The sequence below is a fragment of the Symphalangus syndactylus genome, chromosome 6, assembly GCF_028878055.3.
Source record: "Symphalangus syndactylus isolate Jambi chromosome 6, NHGRI_mSymSyn1-v2.1_pri, whole genome shotgun sequence".
Lineage (NCBI taxonomy): Eukaryota > Metazoa > Chordata > Mammalia > Primates > Hylobatidae > Symphalangus > Symphalangus syndactylus.
Window position 1 is genome coordinate 100365213 of NC_072428.2, and position 10813 is coordinate 100376025.

At 35.4% G+C, this 10813-nt stretch overlaps 1 long non-coding RNA gene across 1 annotated transcript; it reads left to right on the plus strand.

Moving 5' to 3' along the window:
• The first annotated feature begins 655 nt into the window (after positions 1-655).
• LOC129484894 (uncharacterized) lies at positions 656-10410 on the plus strand. The gene is made up of 4 exons (XR_008658557.1): positions 656-751; positions 7305-7387; positions 8518-8583; positions 10359-10410. It is a non-coding gene; the product is annotated as an uncharacterized lncRNA (long non-coding RNA).
• The last annotated feature ends 403 nt before the right edge of the window (positions 10411-10813 follow it).

Genomic DNA, 10813 nt, shown 5'->3' on the forward strand with positions numbered 1-10813 from the left:
CTACTTCTTATTCCTCTTCTTTCCAAATACTCAAACTACTCATTCTTTAAGCCCCCACACAAATGCAATATCCATCCTGAAGTTTTTCCCGATTGTTCAACTGAAAGTAATCTCTCCCTCCTGCCATGGCTCTTTCTCTGCATCTCTGCTACAGCAAGTCTTATCTCCCAAGTTAAGCTAAAAGCAGAAGCTAGAGTATCCCCTACAATGCTCCAGTCAGTATGTGTAACACAACACAGCTTGGTAAGTGTTTGCTAAATGGCAAATAGCATTCAGAAGGAAAATTAAAAGCAAAAAGTACTACTAAACCTTAAAATGAAGTGTTTTTTTTTTTTTTTTTTTTTTCAGAAAGTATGTCATGTATTGCCATAAGTATTCCCACAAAAAGGAAAAACGATGGACATTAATCTCAGTTACACGAGAGAGAGAGAGAGGACATTTATGCCCCAGGTAGGAAACTCGTGTGATAAATTTACTTTTACTTTTAAGAAGAAAAACAAGAACAAATTTAAAAATCCAATCATTTAATAAGAATTTACTGTGGAACTTAGAGGACTATTTCCGTATGTTAAAATCTCACTTGTAGTAATAACATTCTTTGTTTCCTAGCAACAAAACTATTTTCTGTTAACCACGCAATTACCCTCCCCTAAACAGGACAACTGTTGAACTCTGCTGGATTGCTAATCAGTATATTACCTTCTGCAGAGAAAGGCAATATGAACTCCAGGCCACAAGATAAGATATACAAGTATATTGCAATTTCTTAGTTTCTGCTAGTCTTTCAAGCTCTAAATTGCACAAATTTATTGTTCAGATTATCTAAGGCAAAAGTCTGTTTGCTAGGTAGGGACTGTGATCTATCATTAAGCAAAGGCTATGGAGCTACTGAAGTATGTCTGCACCAAACTGTTAAGATTCATTAAAACATTAGCATAATAACTTTTACTATACTTGAAAGTGGGGACAGAAAATTTATGTTTATTTCAAGACAGTTGCTCTGTTCCTCCATAGTGTACAGTTGATAAGTACGCTAGAGTTTGTTGGAATATTCTGTTCGCTTTTGGGATGAACAGTTCAACGTGACTTGGTCTCTGCAATGTTCATTTAGCTCATTTTGGCATTCTTTCTCGCAATCTTACTCCTCATCTAGGGCCCTGTCTGGTTTATTAGAGTAGCTTGTATTTCTCACATATTTTGCATAAAACTTTTGAACCGCCAACAGTGAATTGTATTTGTAATCTCTATACTCAAGGACTTTAACTGTGAGGCATCACCTACATGATTCTTAGATAAAGAAAGATAAGTAGTCTTTCAGTGTTTCATTCATTTATTTCTAGTCACCTTTCTATTCCTAGGGATTCCCAATAAATTGCATATTATTGTCTCTCATAATAATTTTGCTGCACATTTATGTTTCCCTGTCCAAACTGGAGTCTTCTTTAGCAGAATTATATTAGGCGTTTGTGTTTTGCCTAGCCAACATTTCACCAGGGGATCCTTTTAATTGGATTTGTCTTAGGCTTGGTGAATGAAATTCCAGTGAAAGTTTTTCTTTGACTTTTTTTCCTAAGCAAGTGTTTTGATTATAGTTAATGATGTCACCAAGGGGTGACATTAGCCCTATAAATAAACCCCCACCAGTCTCTCCAAAGTTCCCTTCTCCAAAATAAGCATGTATTATAAGTACAAATGACAAGTTTGCTATGCAAACACAGCTTCTGAAAACATCCCCTAGTGCTACTCTTTTCCCAACTTAATTATTATCATTATGTCCCCTATACATATGCATTATCTTCTAATACAGCTTTCTATGGGCTGTTTTCTTTGTAGAATAGGAAGAAGCAGCATTTTATCTGAGTTCATGCCTATCTTTAGCGCCTACCAGTGAAACACACATAAACCATATACTCAATAGCTCTGTGTTGAACAAAACTATTTTTGGAGAGGTTCAAGTTTACCTTTTGGCTGACAAATTCTGTGTATGAAGTGATGTGTGTGTGTGTGTGTGGGGGGGTGGGTGCGTGTTGTCAATCTGACCATTGGAGTAAATGCAATTCAGCATAAAATTTTAAAAAATTTCATTTAAGATAATGATAAAATCTATTATTTTTCCTAAGTTTAGTTTACATAGATCTTGGTCAGATGTAGCATCTTTTGCATTTTTAATATGCAACGGTACCAGTGAATATTTAAGAGAGAGAAAACGTTATTTTATGCTTCAGGATTAATTATGTTACTGTGTTGCTGGTGACTTCATGTTCTTAGTCCTTTAATTTTTCCTGTTGGGTAATGGTATAAACCTAAATGAAAGCAAAATAGAACTTTGAGATCTTAGAAATTTACAAATTCTCTTGTGTTTGGCTGACCCATTTGTTTCATGTATAATGTTCTGGGTTTGCTGCCTGTAATGACCTCTACTTGCTCCTTCTTTTATGAGGAATAATTTAGCCCTCCCATATGTATACCTTAAGGCCCTGTTTAAAGAACACCTACTTTAAAAGCCTTTCTTATTTCTTTCTCTTCACCTTCACTTGTCCTACACTGACCAAACTGTGATAGCAAAGACACATATTGTACTGGAGTTGTTTTAGATATCTGTCTCATTAAACCAGAAGCTTGTTAGCATGAATGACTTAGTTTTATTTTCTTTGTATTAAAGACTCAACTAATATCTAGACAACAGAAAGAACTCAATAAATGTGTGTTGTGGGTATATCAGTTGATATAAGTGTATTTTCAAAGGCTGAGTTAATAATATATGCCTATACTTAAAAAATATGCACACATGATAGCAATGATCTTTTTAAATGCCACTTTAGAAATACTATGACAATAAGTGTCAATGGTGGATTGCTAGCTCAGGAATCACTTCTGATTTATAAATAAAACCATTCATCCTTGTCATTGCAAGGTAATTAATGTAAATTTCTTTTGCATATTTTTGGCTTTTTTTTTTTAATTCTTTAATCTTGTAACCACTCCTAGTAATACTCTGAAAAGGTGACCTTAGGAGGTGATTAACATATTTGTTTAAAATAATGGAATAATTGCTTGTTTAGTAGCATAGTGTTTCAACAAGTAAACAATTGATTAACCTAGAAAGAATGTTTCTCAAGCTGAAAAATTAGTGTACAATGCTAATATATGTCATCTTTTAAAAGAACAAATAATGAAATTATTAAAATATTAAAGGAATCTAAGATTTGGTAGAAATGGATAGACTTGGCCGGGCGTGGTGGCTCATGCCTGTAATCCTAGCGCTTTGGGAGGCCGAGGCAGGCGGATTGCCTGAGCTCAGGAGTTCCAAACCAGTTTGGGCAACACGTGAAACCCCGTCTCTACTAAAATACAAAAGAAATTAGCCCGGTGTGGTGGCGTGTGCTTGTAGCCCAAACTACTCGGGAGGCTGAGGCAAGAGAATGGCGTGAACTCGGGAGGCGGAGCTTGCAGTGAGCCGAGATTGCGCCACTGCACTCCAGCCTGGGTGACAGAGTGAGACTCTGTCTCAAAAAATAAAAATAAAAAAACAAAGAAAAAAGAAACGGACAGACTTTTAATAGTTGACTTCAATAAAGCATTGCTTTGTCATCTTTTGTTTTCTTAGATTTTTTCCTTTGTTTTATTCCTTGATTTGTGTATCTCTTCTGTCTGAAAATTCTCACTTATACTTTAAGCTCAGCCCTGTGCTTTACCAATGTCTTTTACTACAGTACTTCCTGTTTCCACAGATTCTACAATCACTCTTCCACCCTTTCCCTCTTTGTCATTTCTTCTTGTTCTAGTTCTTACAAAGTTGTTATTTTCACGTCCTATGATGGTTTTCATTTTTCTGGCATCCTCCATGTCACTTAACACGTGTTTTTCTACTTTCTGCTGTTACATACTCTTCATTGTAACTGGCAATCTTTTTCCTCTATTTTGTGCCACTGTCCAATTCTTCTGAGCCTATTCTTTCTCATACTCAAGAAGCCTGGTTCTTTTTAAAGAAGGAGAATTCCGGCCGGGCGCGGTGGCTCAGGCCTGTAATCCCAGCACTCTGGAAGGCCGAGGCGGGCGGATCACAAGGTCAGGAGTTGGAGTCCAGCCAGGCCAACATGGTGAAACCCCATCTCTACTAAAAATACAAAGAAAAAAATCAGGCGGGCATGGTGGCGCGCGCCTGTAATCCCAGTTACTCCAGAGGCTGAGAATCCCTTGAACGCGCGAGGTGAAGGTTGCAGTGAGCCGAGATCGCACCATTGCACTCCAGCCTGGGAGACAAACCCAGTCTCCTTTGGGGTGGGGGTAGGGGATGGTAAGAAGGAGAGTTCCAATTCAGTTTATCACTCTAACTCAGATTCTCCCTCTTTGAGAGGCCACATATAATTGCGCCTGTTAATACCATAAGAAGAGATCTCTTTGCACAGGGAACTTTCAAATATTTCACAGACTGGAGTTTTTTACTCCATTTCTAATGAAAACTCGGTTAACAACATTAAGAAAATTAATCTAGAATGGTATATATTCTATCTTCAATAACTCCCCATCCTATCTCAATTATTTTTATTTTAATTCACAGAATATAATAATCCTAATTAAGAAGTTGTATAATGGTTTTCTATTTATTTCAATGAAATTATGCTAGTCAACACTAAATTATTTAAAATATGCTGAACCTTTTTTATTCACAACTTATCCACCTTTATGAAAATTAAAAATGTGGGCATTACAAACACTGGTAGTCAGGTATCCTCTTGAGTGTCCAAAGCGAAACCACTTAATACTTCTCAAAGAGCTATAAAATGACAATAATTTTTCTAAGAAATAGCTTATTTTAATAGAATATTTTCTCTTTGCCAAAGCATTATTCTAATAAAATTTAATGTATTAACTGAGTAGGTCCTCCCTACAATGCTATCAGGTATAGATTATATTTAATCCTCTTTTTCACAGATGAGAAAATTGAAACATAGAGAACCTGAGTAACAACCAACCCAAAGCCATCCTAGATCCAGGCAGCTTGCAGTCAGGAACTACACGCAGGAGATGCCTAGAAGCATGCCTAGCCACCAACATAGTCTGTAAAGGTTGGCAGATATACTTGGTTCAATGAATACTTATTAAAATGAGTAGCTGCAGTAAGTGAATGAAGTTCAGAATATAGGCAACTATAAAGAGGTAGGATTCATTGGTTTAGCTTTCCTCAGTAGCTTAGGCATGCTTTGTGAGAATTTGTTGATAGAAATAATATAAGAAACATCATATATAACTTAAATCATCTTTTCTTAATGAATTAAAAATAGAATCACCATTCAGCCCAGCTATCCGATTACTTAGTATATACACAAAGGAAAGTAAATCATTCTACCAAAAAGACGTCTGTACTCACTTATTGACCTCAGCATTATTCACAACAGCAAAGACATGGAGTCCACTTAGGCGCCAATAGCAGTGGATTGAATTAAAAAAATATAGTACATATACATTATGGAATACTACGCAGCCATAAAAAAATTACATCATGTCCTTTGCAGCAACACGGATGTAGCTGCAGGCCACTATCCTGAGTAAATTACCATAGAAACAGAAAACCAAATACCACATGTTCTCACTTATAAGTGGGACTTAACTACGGGGTACAGACATAAAGATGGGAACCAATAGACACTGGAGACTACAAAAGTGGGGAGGAAGGAAGGGGCAAGGGTTGGAAAACTACCTATTGGGTACTATGTTCATTATTTGGGTGACAATTTCAATTGAAGCCCAAACCTCAGCATGATGCAATATATTCAAGTAACAAACCTGCATGTCCTCTGAATCTAAACCTTCTACAAAATTAATTAAATCATCCAAGGTAAGTAGTATGTAAGTTTGAATCATATACCAATTTCATGAAAATGTTATCAATAAAGTTGCAATCTTACATTGATTATAAAGTTAAATGTTAATTACATACACATGTATTTATGCAAAAAGAGGTTTTCTACCTTAGTATTTGTTAAAGTAAACTTATTTGAGAAAATAAATGACAAAGATTTCTGATTTTAATTATGCATTGTTACTTCTTTTGGACTTCATCCAATCCAATGGATATCCAATGCTAGTTCTTTGCACACATTACATAATTTTATTCCCCAAACCACCCTTTGTATTGTTATTGTCATTAGGAGAAATGTTCACAACAGTAAATATCATGCATAGCTAGAGCATGGACTATTCAGAATGCAAGCCAGCCGTGATGGGGCTGGGTTCTGAAGGGCACTTGCTGAGTCTAGTCCTGCCTTTTTCATTGCTAGGTAGGGGAAATTCTGGGCAGGGCATTCTAGAGGAGCACTCAGGTGACCAGGTTTGTGGGGTGGGGCACTTAGAGGATTCAGAGCAATAATTATTTACCAACTGCTATCCCTTATGAAATAATTTTAATGTGTTTGTGCAATTAGCTGTCATTAGTTGCACAGCTGTTAAATAATCTTCTTTAAATTTCCACTAATTTTAATGGGAAAAAATTATGATGCATTTTACTCTGACCAAAGACACTCAAATAATTTTCAAAGACAGAAGAAAAATGAACAATCAAAAACAAGCCAATATCATGTAAGCTTATCATGTTGACCAAAGGAAGAAGAGAAGTCTCAATAGCAGGTGGAGGTGGGTGGATAAAAGTACTGAAGACTCATACTGGGGAAGGAAATAAAGAAAGGAAAATCCAAATGATTGACTTTCAAACATTTTGGGAGATACATGATTATTTTGCACTCAGATTGTGCTTAAAAATGGTTATAATACAAAGGGAAAATACCTGTAGCACACATGTAAAGAGACTAAACCTGAGATCACTTGGAAATGAATGAAACTAGGCCATGCTCACAACAGATTGAAATGTCATAAAAGTACCTACTTCTTCATATCTCTCACCTGGTATAAGAATACAAAGCAAGCATACTAACACAGTGTATAACTGAAAATTGTTTTGTATGATAATCTCTGACCAAAAGCTGAGGTCTTGAATAAATTGGTAAACTTCTATCTCTTTGCCCGAAACTGAAGTGTTAACATTTTTCTTCATAGAGAGTCTTCATTTAGTAAATTGTGGGACAGAAAAATGATTATGCTGAGATAAAGTAGTTGATATGGTTTGACTCTGTGTCCCCACCCAAATCTCACCTTGAATTGTAATAATCCCCCGATGTCAAGGGCAGGACCAGGTAGAGATAACTGAATCATGGGGGCAGTTTCCCCCATGGTGCTCTCAAGATAGTGAGTGAGTTCTCACTACATTTGATAGTTTTATAAGGGAGTTCCCCCTTCGCTCTTGCTAGGCACTCATTCTCTCTCACCCTGTGAAGAGGTATCTTCCAACATGATCGTGAGTTTCCTGAGCCCTCCCCAGCCATGCAGAACTGTGAGTCAATTAAACTTCTCTTTTAAATAAATTACCCAGTCTTGAGTATTTCCTTATAGCAATGTGAGTACAGATTAACACAGTAGTCATCTGAAAAGTGGTACAACTTTTTAAGTGTCATTATGCCTTTTAAATATTTGAGGATTTAGCAACCAATACAGCCATATGGGGCATACAGCTGAGTATTAGACTTGGTCATTCCTATTTCCCATTGAGGCAAATAAGAACAGTGAGAGATTAATTAACCAAACCTCAGTCATAAAACTAATAAGATATAGGGTCAGAACTTCAACCCAATTCTGTCTGATTTCAAAGCCTGTGCTCTAAATAGTTGTGCTATGCATAAAGAGTTTTCTTGTTTATGTCTGTTGCCAATATTTGAGTGACAAAAAATAATTATATAGTTTTCCATTTAATAAATGGGTAGCAAATTATCAGATTTGCAAAGATCTGTTTTATGTGCAGGTAAAGTTAGTAGATAGTGTCTGGTGACCAGAAGAATACTAAGAAGACCCTTGTGACAATATTTCTCCTGCCAGTACTCTCTTGCTAGCAATTAAAACTCTACTATGTAATAGTCTTCTACCAGTTCATAAACTTGATTTGGTTTAGAAATTGTCCCCAGTGTAATATACTCTGGGATAAATGGTAAAGGAAGTTTCTATCATACATAAACATCACATGTGAATTAACTAACCAGCTTCTTTCCAAAGAAATGCCATTGAGAGAATGTTGAAGAGTGAGTCAGATGACCTGAGTTTCTGTTCTACCTTGGTCATTTACTAACTGATTGGCATTGGTTATGTCACTTAATCTTTCGAAACCATATTTCTCTATGTAATGCAGATAACAATGCCTTTACTACAGAACATGCCATGTGATCATGCAGGCGACAGTATTCTTAAAGCTATATGCCCCATCAACAGGTAAGCTTTCAGTTTTCTCATGTGAGAGTGCCATAGAATCATATTCTACAGAGGAAAGCTTTATTTTAAATACTGAAATAAGGAGAGGCAGGAAAGTGTCCTTAGGTACTTAGTATCAGAGAAGGGAGCTAAAAAATTGTGAAAAAGAGCTAAAGGCAGGGAGAAATAAAGCAAACTTTACTTATTTTACTATTTTGTTTATAGATGGCCATGAGATTTAATGTACAAGAAAATGGAAGTAAAGCTGACTGACTAAATGAAAAATAAAATGTAAGTTCTTTTTCACATGCTGTCTAGAGTCCATTCTTTTGTGCTTCTTATTTTGGAAATGTGGATTTAAAGCAGAAATCATTCTTGTATACTGTTTATAAAAATAAATCATTTCTAAGACTAAGTTTGTTGCCAGAAAGATCAAGAGGGAAAAGAAAGGAGGAAGGAAGAAGGAAGGAGGGAGGGCAGGGAGGAAACAAATTTAAATATGAATATGAAATATGCAACTTCTTGTAGAGAGTTCCTGCTGTGGACATTGGCTTTAAACTTCCCCTGCCACATTATTCCTCTTGTGTTGGGGGATTTTATTTGACAGCACACATCCTGAATGTTGAGCCATTTAGAAATCATCCATTCATAGCTTGGAAAGCAAATAAGGTCAGAACATTTTCAGAGTACAAATAAATTATAACTACCACCTTCCTGACCATCGTCATCTCTGCTGAACTGCTGAATGAATTTAAACTACTCTCTGTCAGTTTTAACCCATAGCAGATATGACCCTGAGACTTTTCTTCAATAAGTCAGTTGCAGCAAAATAACTTTGCTTCATTAGTAAACGGCCATAACTTGAGCAATATCTAGCTGTTAGTTAATAAGCAATGACTTTTCCTGGAGGTACCCGGAGCACAAATCATAAAAAATTGCAACCATTGCCATTTAGTTTCATTTCAACATATAACTAAAGTTAATGCTAGTTTAAGAAAAGCATATAACTAACATATCTATCACTGTGCTGTATTTACTATAGTCAGTGCTTTTACTTTTATTTTAATATCATAAATTCTTTTAAACTTGAGAAACAATGACAATATTTCTAAACATCACAAAATGTTAAAAATACTTGTTATGTAAACTCATGATTCTAGTGAAAAATAAGAGAGTATTTTATTCACTGTTGTATGTCCAATATGTTATTGTAAAGTAACTTATCCCTCAACCATAACTTTAAATGTGTTCGAGTATTTATATCTGTGAACTCTACCACTACTTTTTACTTCTCTAATTTCACTGAAAAAAGCTTACAGATATAAATGTAACACTATTTTTAATCTTCCTTTCAATTTTGGCCACAAGAGAAACTGAAAAACTGAGAGCTCTTACTATGGCTAAGAAACAGCTGAGTGAGGTTGCTTTCACCTGTAATCCCAGCACTTTGGGAGGCCGAGGTGGAAGGATTCCTTTAGGCCAGGAATTCAAGACCAACCTGGGTGACAGAGTGAGACTCTATCTCAAAAAAAAAAAGAAATGAAATGAAATAATATAGGTTGTGGTAATCATTATACAATGTATGAATACATCAAATCATCACATTATATACTTTGAATATATACAATTTTTATTTGACAATTATACTTCAATAAAGCTGGAAAAAGTAAAGTACATCTTTTATAGGCAAAAGAGAGAGACTCAGAAAGTTAGTAACATCCTATGTACTTTTTATTCCTTTGGAAAGGCAGAGGAGATATGTAAGGGAGAAAGAGAGATGTTTCGGTGTCCAAAGATGCCCTGAAGTTATTGTATTAGATATGAATACATTTGATTACAATGACTAACCCCCTGTTTAGTCTATCCTTAAAAAAGTGTCCTTACATGACCCCCAAAGCTAGAAAATGCTAATGAAGGCCTAGATTCCAGGATATCCATTGTGTTCATACTTGACCTTTCTTCTCTAACCAATAGACCTATCAAAGCAAGCATTAATACTACATGTAATGTGATCCTTCTATCAGTATTCAGTCTTTACTTACCCACTGGAATCATTTTCTTTCTAGGAGAGTGGAAAAAAACATCGTGGACAACACAGTGACAAAATCATAACCTCCCTTGAAATAAGTGTGGGTATATTCCATAACTTACTATGAAATTGTTTTTTTCATACAAAACATATCCCTGAAATTTTATTAATTTCAGAGTAGAAATATGAGTCTACAAATATATAATTCATGTTTACTTGCCTTTCAATTATATGTATGTTTATGTGAGTGTGTATGTATTATGTATGCTTACCATGTGTCGGGCTTTCTATTCACTGCTGAGCACCCAGCAATGAAAATGAAAGTCAAAATTCCTTTCTCATAGGAAACCAAAATCAACAACAAAACAAATAATACAATCTCATGTAATGATTAATACTATAAAACATTTCTATCACAATGAACATATTCAAATTATTAAACCTGGCTAAGCACATATGTATAAATACATTTTACTTGAATTAGGGTAAATA